The following is a 7,500-nucleotide window of genomic DNA, read 5'->3' as shown; positions in this document are numbered from 1 at the left end:
CGACAAAACACCGTTTCTGCTTCTGCTGTGTGGGTTTGGGGTTTTACCTATTTATTCTGTTTTTCTGTTGATGTGACAAGGTGGATGTGAGAACGTGTGTGTGTGAGAGAGGGAGAGGGCGTGGAGGTTGGGTCAGCTGGGGAGGGAGGAAAGAGGTGATGGAGCTGTGGATGTGTGTGTGTGTGTGTGTGTGTGGTGGAAAGGGCCAAGGTTGGATGAGGGGAGCTATGGTATCATCACTGGAGACAGTGCGATGTTGCAGGAGTGACCACACGATGTCCCTGTTGTTATTTTTATTGTTGTTGTTGTTGTTGTCGTCGCTGTTGTTGTAGTTGATGATGATGATGATGATGTTTTCTTGGTGCGTCCACTCCAGCTCACGTCCCTACATGACCTGTAAAGGAAACGACGCGAACTTGATTTCTACAATGGACGTAAAGAGAGTGTTAAAAGGGTGTTCAGTGAATCCCTACCTCAGCAGCACTGAGCAGACTTAAGCATGGATAAGCATCCTTAAGCAACACACAGCCCTAAATTAAGCATCTTTGAGACGTTTTGAGCACGGTTAAGCAGCACACTTGAAACACGCACACACACACACATCTTTTAAAAGATATTCAAAATTCGAATAACACAGGAAATATTCCCAGTCAGGTGATGCTAATAGATGATGAATATATACAAACAAGATTAGGAAAATTTGTTTATGAATGCTGCTGCAATTTACTGCATTAACTGATTGATTAATTGTGTGTTTTTCATTCATTCATTTATTTACCATTGCACTTGTGTCTTATAAACCTTACGGTTTCATGACAATAAATTCTATTCTATTCACACACACACACACACACACACACACACACACACACACACACACACACACACACACACAGCCCCAGGTCAGAAACAACCTCAAAACATCCTGAACATCACTGACATGAAAGGCTGATATCACAATCACCAACAACATGTCGTCTGGCCTAAACACGTATTCAGCACTTCCACCACAGTATACACTCCTCTCACACAAGAGATCTATGTGAGGTAAAACAAGCTTCATTAATCTTACCTGCCTCCAGCACAGACTTACAATACTGTGCATTAAAATAAGCGACTGAACAATACAACTCTCAGTGCTTATCATCTCGTGTAAATACTACAAAACAACAAAAACTGCGTGTTTCCATTTTGGCCAAACAACACTCCACTTTTGTCTCTACAAAATTATTTCAGTAGCACAATTAAATGGGAATCATGATTAATGACCGCGTTCAGTGTGTCTCCAGTACACAGCAAACCATGTGTAACAGATTTACCAGCTCATTAAACACAGTACGATGTGTTTCCCCACTGTCAACAAGATACACCGCCAGTACATTACACACCTACACACTGCCACGGGATCACAGCTACAACACTCCCCATAACGATTTTGCTGTTACACACACACACACACACACACACACACACACACACACACACACACACACACACCCTCTACCAGCTGTTACCACCTTATATTTCAGTGGGTGATAAGTGGGCACAATGACTGAAACAAAGCACAGCCAGTGACAACCTGATCCCCTCATCTTCCACTATCTCTTCATCCACAAACGTGTCGCTACCCCCCCCCCCCACCCCCCCTCCGACCCCCCTCCCCCAACGTTTCGATACCCACCCGTGTCGATACTCCCCCCCCCGCCCCCCCCGTGTCGATACTCCCCCCGTGTCGATACTCCCCCCCCCCCCCGTGTCGATACTCCCCCCGTGTCGATACTCCCCCCCCCCCCCGTGTCGATACTCCCCCCGTGTCGATACTCCCCCCCCCCCGTGTCGATACTCCCCCCGTGTCGATACTCCCCCCCCCCCCCCGTGTCGATACTCCCCCCGTGTCGATACTCCCCCCCCCCCCGTGTCGATACTCCCCCCGTGTCGATACTCCACTGTGTCGATACTCCCCCCGTGTCGATACTCCCCCGTGTCGATACTCCACTGTGTCGATACTCCCCCCGTGTCGATACTCCCCCCGTGTCGATACTCCCCCCGTGTCGATACTCCCCCCGTGTCGATACTCCCCCCCCCCCCCCCCCCCGTGTCGATACTCCCCCCGTGTCGATACTCCCCCCCCCCCGTGTCGATACTCCCCCCCCCCGCCCCGTGTCGATACTCCCCCCGTGTCGATACTCCCCCCGTGTCGATACTCCCCCCCCCCCCCGTGTCGATACTCCCCCCGTGTCGATACTCCCCCCGTGTCGATACTCCCCCCCCCCCCGTGTCGATACTCCCCCCGTGTCGATACTCCCGATACTCCCCCCGTGTCGATACTCCCCCCGTGTCGATACTCCCCCCGTGTCGATACTCCCCCCCCCCCCCCGTGTCGATACTCCCCCCGTGTCGATACTCCCGATACTCCCCCCGTGTCGATACTCCCCCCGTGTCGATACTCCCCCCGTGTCGATACACACCCCGTGTCGATACTCCCCCCGTGTCAATACTCCCCCGTGTCAATACTCCCCCGTGTCGATACATCCCCGTGTCGATACTCCCCCCGTGTCGATACTCCCCCCGTGTCGATACTCCCCCCCCCCCCCCCCGTGTCGATACTCCCCCCGTGTCGATACTCCCCCCCCCCCCCCCCCGTGTCGATACTCCCCCCGTGTCGATACTCCCCCCCCCCCCCCCGTGTCGATACTCCCCCCGTGTCGATACTCCCCCCCCCCCCCCGTGTCGATACTCCCCCCGTGTCGATACTCCACTGTGTCGATACTCCCCCGTGTCGATACTCCCCCGTGTCGATACTCCACTGTGTCGATACTCCCCCCGTGTCGATACTCCCCCGTGTCGATACTCCACTGTGTCGATACTCCCCCCGTGTCGATACTCCCCCCGTGTCGATACTCCCCCCCCCCCCCCCCGTGTCGATACTCCCCCCGTGTCGATACTCCCCCCCCCCCCGTGTCGATACTCTCCCCCCCCCGCCCCGTGTCGATACTCCCCCCGTGTCGATACTCCCCCCGTGTCGATACTACCCCCCCCCCCCCCCGTGTCGATACTCCCCCCGTGTCGATACTCCCGATACTCCCCCCGTGTCGATACTCCCCCCGTGTCGATACTCCCCCCGTGTCGATACTCCCCCCCCCCCCCCCCGTGTCGATACTCCCCCCGTGTCGATACACACCCCGTGTCGATACTCCCCCCGTGTCAATACTCCCCCGTGTCAATACTCCCCCGTGTCGATACATCCCCGTGTCGATACTCCCCCCGTGTCGATACTCCCCCCGTGTCGATACTCCCCCCCCCCCCCCCGTGTCGATACTCCCCCCGTGTCGATACTCCCCCCGTGTCGATACTCCCCCCCCCCCCCGTGTCGATACTCCCCCCGTGTCGATACTCCCGATACTCCCCCCGTGTCGATACTCCCCCCGTGTCGATACTCCCCCCGTGTCGATACTCCCCCCCCCCCCCCGTGTCGATACTCCCCCCGTGTCGATACTCCCGATACTCCCCCCGTGTCGATACTCCCCCCGTGTCGATACTCCCCCCGTGTCGATACACACCCCGTGTCGATACTCCCCCCGTGTCAATACTCCCCCGTGTCAATACTCCCCCGTGTCGATACATCCCCGTGTCGATACTCCCCCCGTGTCGATACTCCCCCCGTGTCGATACTCCCCCCCCCCCCGTGTCGATACTCCCCCCGTGTCGATACTCCCCCCCCCCCCGTGTCGATACTCCCCCCGTGTCGATACTCCCCCCCCCCCCCCGTGTCGATACTCCCCCCGTGTCGATACTCCCCCCCCCCCGTGTCGATACTCCCCCCGTGTCGATACTCCACTGTGTCGATACTCCCCCGTGTCGATACTCCCCCGTGTCGATACTCCACTGTGTCGATACTCCCCCCGTGTCGATACTCCCCCGTGTCGATACTCCACTGTGTCGATACTCCCCCCGTGTCGATACTCCCCCCGTGTCGATACTCCCCCCGTGTCGATACTCCCCCCGTGTCGATACTCCCCCCCCCCCCCCCCCGTGTCGATACTCCCCCCGTGTCGATACTCCCCCCCCCCCCGTGTCGATACTCCCCCCCCCCCCCGCCCCGTGTCGATACTCCCCCCGTGTCGATACTCCCCCCGTGTCGATACTACCCCCCCCCCCCCCCGTGTCGATACTCCCCCCGTGTCGATACTCCCGATACTCCCCCCGTGTCGATACTCCCCCCGTGTCGATACTCCCCCCGTGTCGATACTCCCCCCCCCCCGTGTCGATACTCCCCCCGTGTCGATACACACCCCGTGTCGATACTCCCCCCGTGTCAATACTCCCCCGTGTCAATACTCCCCCGTGTCGATACATCCCCGTGTCGATACTCCCCCCGTGTCGATACTCCCCCCGTGTCAATACTCCCCCGTGTCGATACATCCCCGTGTCGATACTCCCCCCGTGTCGATACTCCCCCGTGTCGATACTCCCCCCGTGTCGATACTCCCCCCCCCCCCCCCCCGTGTCAATACTCCCCCCCGTGTCGATACTCCCCCCGTGTCGATACTCCCCCCCCCCCGTGTCGATACTCCCCCGTGTCGATACTCCCCCCCCCCCCCCCCCCCCGTGTCAATACTCCCCCGTGTCGATACTCCCCCCGTGTCGATACTCCCCCCGTGTCGATACTCCCCCCGTGTCGATACTCCCCCCCCCCCCTCGTGTCGATACTCCCCCGTGTCGATACTCCCCCCCCCCCCCCCCGTGTCGATACTCCCCCCCCCCCCCCCGTGTCGATACTCCCCCGTGTCGATACTCCCCCCGTGTCAATACTCCCCGTGTCAATACTCCCCGTGTCGATACTCCCCCCGTGTCAATACTCCCCGTGTCAATACTCCCCGTGTCAATACTCCCCCCGTGTCAATACTCCCCGTGTCGATACTCCCCCGTGTCGATACTCCCCCGTGTCGATACACCCCCGTGTCGATACTCCCCCCGTGTCGATACTCCACCGTGTCAATACTTCTCCGTACGCGCGCGCAAGGACACACACACAGACACACAGACACACACACAAAGTGAGCACGGCAGACACAGAAGTTGTAAATCCCCACCCCCATCCCCCTGTCCCCCTTTCCGAGGTCTATGCCACGCCCCCCCCCCCCCCCCCCCCCCGCCCTCCCTCGCCTCCCCCACCAACACACACACACACACACACACAAAGAGAGAGAGGGGAGAGAGAGAAAGAGAGAGGCGTGCAGACAGACAGACAGATACACACACACACTACAGTCACCTAACAACCTCTTCTCATGTACCCCTCGCCTCAACTCCCATGTGCACATACACACTTTGTTCCCCCCCTAATAACACTAAACAGTGAACTAAAGAAAGAAAGAAAGAAAGAAACACACACACACACACACACACACACACACACACACACCCTCTGCCTGCTGTTACCACCATTAGAATAACAACAACAACAACAACAACAATAATAATAATAATAATAATATCATACTACTATCATTACTGCATCCGTGCTCATCCTCCAGTCGTCTCGACTTAGTCTTGCCACTGGAAATTGGTGGACCCGGACGAGAGAGTGAGGTTGACGTTGCGCAACTCCTCTTCACTTTAAACAAACTCATCGCGCAAGTCATCAGTCATCCAAAATGACCTTTCATCAGCTCCCTGACAATGATATGCCTGTCTTTGTCTGCCCCAACTGTCAGCGAACATTTCGTGCGCAGATTGGACTATTCAGCCATCTGCGCACTCACAGATAGATTCATGAGCATCCTTCCCCCCACCCCACCACCACCCTCCCCCCATCCCCCATCCCCCATCTGGATGACAACGATGGTCATCATCGATCTCGATGGACACACCACCACCATCATACTACAAACAGACGAGCGCGAACCATGACTCAAAGCGAAGAGCAACGACCAACAATGTCACGCTCCCCATTTACACCAGTCTATCTCTCCCCCCTGCCCCCCAATCCCCCCCCCCCCCCCCACACACACACCCAACCACTGCCTCCCTCCCACTCCCCGCGCGCATGACATCCCACAGCACAACAACACAGCCTTGAGGCCGTCGGTCTTCAGTGGTTAATCTCCATGCGGCGTGGATCAGATGAGGCAGGGTAGGATTGGATGGGATGGAAGCCCGCCTTTTTTTTTTTTTTTTTTTTTTTTTTTTTTTATTACTGCAGCCATGCCGCCTTCATGTGCTGCCATGGCCAACTGACTGTGTGTTTGTGTCTGTGTGCGTCTGTGTGTCTCGGTCTCTGTCTCTCTGTCTCTGTCTCTCTCTCTCCGAGTCTCTCTCTCTGTGACTGTGACCGTGTTTGTCTGTCTCTCTGTCTGTCTGTCGCGTTAATGTGTTCTCTTTGTCTGTCTCTGTCTGTCTGTCACTGTCTTTGTCTCTCTCTCTCTCTGTCTCTCTTTCTCTCTCCTTGTCTCTGTATGTCTGCCCCCCTCTCTCTCTGTCTCTCTCCCTCTCTCCCCCCCCTCTCTCTCTGTCTCTCTCCCTCTCTCTCCCCCTCTCTTTGTGTCGCGTTGCTGTGTTCTCAAGGCCACCTCGGTCTCTCTCTCCCTGTATCTGTCTATTCACCTCTGTCTCTCTCTCTCTCTCTGTCTCTCTCCCTAAGCCGCCTGATGTGTTCCCAAGGCCACCCCTGTCTGCCTGCCTGCCTGCCTGCCTGTCTGTCTGTCTATCTGTCTGTCTGTCTCTGTCTGTTGGTCTGTCTGTCTGTCTGCCTGCCTGCCTGTCTCTCTCTGTGTCTCTCTCCCTAAGCCGCCTGATGTGTTCCCAAGGCCACCCCTGTCTGTCTGTCTGTCTGTCTGCCTGCCTGTCTGTCTCTGTCTGTCTGCCTGCCTGCCTGCCTGTCTCTGTCTGTCTCTGTCTGTCTGTCGGTCTGCCTGCCTGCCTGTCTGTCTCTGTCTGCCTGCCTGCCTGTCTGTCTGTCTCTGCCTGCCTGCCTGCCTGCCTGTCTGTCTGTCTGTCTGTCTGCCTGCCTGCCTGCCTGCCTGTCTCTGTCTGTCTGTCTGTCTGCCTGTCTCTGCCTGTCTGTCTGTCTCTCCCCTAAGGCGCGTTCTCAAGGCCAACCCTGTCTCAGGCTGTCTCTGTATCTCTGTATCTCTCTCTCTCTCTCTGTCTCAAGACTAACTTTCACGCCTGTCGGGTGAAGAAAAGTGACCTGATCTGGGATGAAGAAAGGGTCGGGGAATACAGTGCTTCATGCTGTAAACCACTGCCCGGCATGAGGACGTTTCGTGACCAGAGGAAATCACACTGACTCCACTCACTGCCAGGTTACAGTTCGTGACCAGAGGAAATCACACTGACTCCACTCACTGCCAGGTTACAGTTCGTGACCAGAGGAAATCACACTGACTCCACTCACTGCCAGGTGACACTCACAGCATCATAATCTCTCTGTTTCCTGGTTTATTTGTATTTGTATTGTTTTTGTTTTTTTTATCACAACAGATTTCTCTGTGTGAA

The 7,500-nt window shown here is 56.6% G+C and overlaps 1 protein-coding gene across 5 annotated transcripts in view; it reads right to left on the bottom strand.

Annotated features, from left to right (window-relative positions):
* The window catches only part of LOC143276084 (uncharacterized), a 27,722-nt gene that overhangs the window by 16,053 nt on the left and 4,169 nt on the right, over positions 1–7,500 (bottom strand). For 2 of the 5 annotated variants that reach the window (XM_076580473.1, XM_076580472.1), the window contains exon 2: positions 1–394. This exon is cut by the window's left edge and continues 401 nt beyond it. The exons of 1 other annotated variant lie outside the window; for it this stretch is intronic. The gene's annotated coding sequence lies outside the window, so the exon portion shown is untranslated. Of the gene's footprint in view, positions 395–1,072; positions 1,194–1,319; positions 1,414–7,500 lie in introns of those variants that run through there. 2 more of the 5 variants (XM_076580474.1, XM_076580475.1) reach the window with 2 other exon arrangements.

Source organism: Babylonia areolata, chromosome 31 (genome assembly GCF_041734735.1).
Source record: "Babylonia areolata isolate BAREFJ2019XMU chromosome 31, ASM4173473v1, whole genome shotgun sequence".
NCBI lineage: Eukaryota > Metazoa > Mollusca > Gastropoda > Neogastropoda > Buccinidae > Babylonia > Babylonia areolata.
Note: the sequence above shows the minus strand (reverse complement) of the source record. Positions and strands in the feature narration are given on the sequence as shown.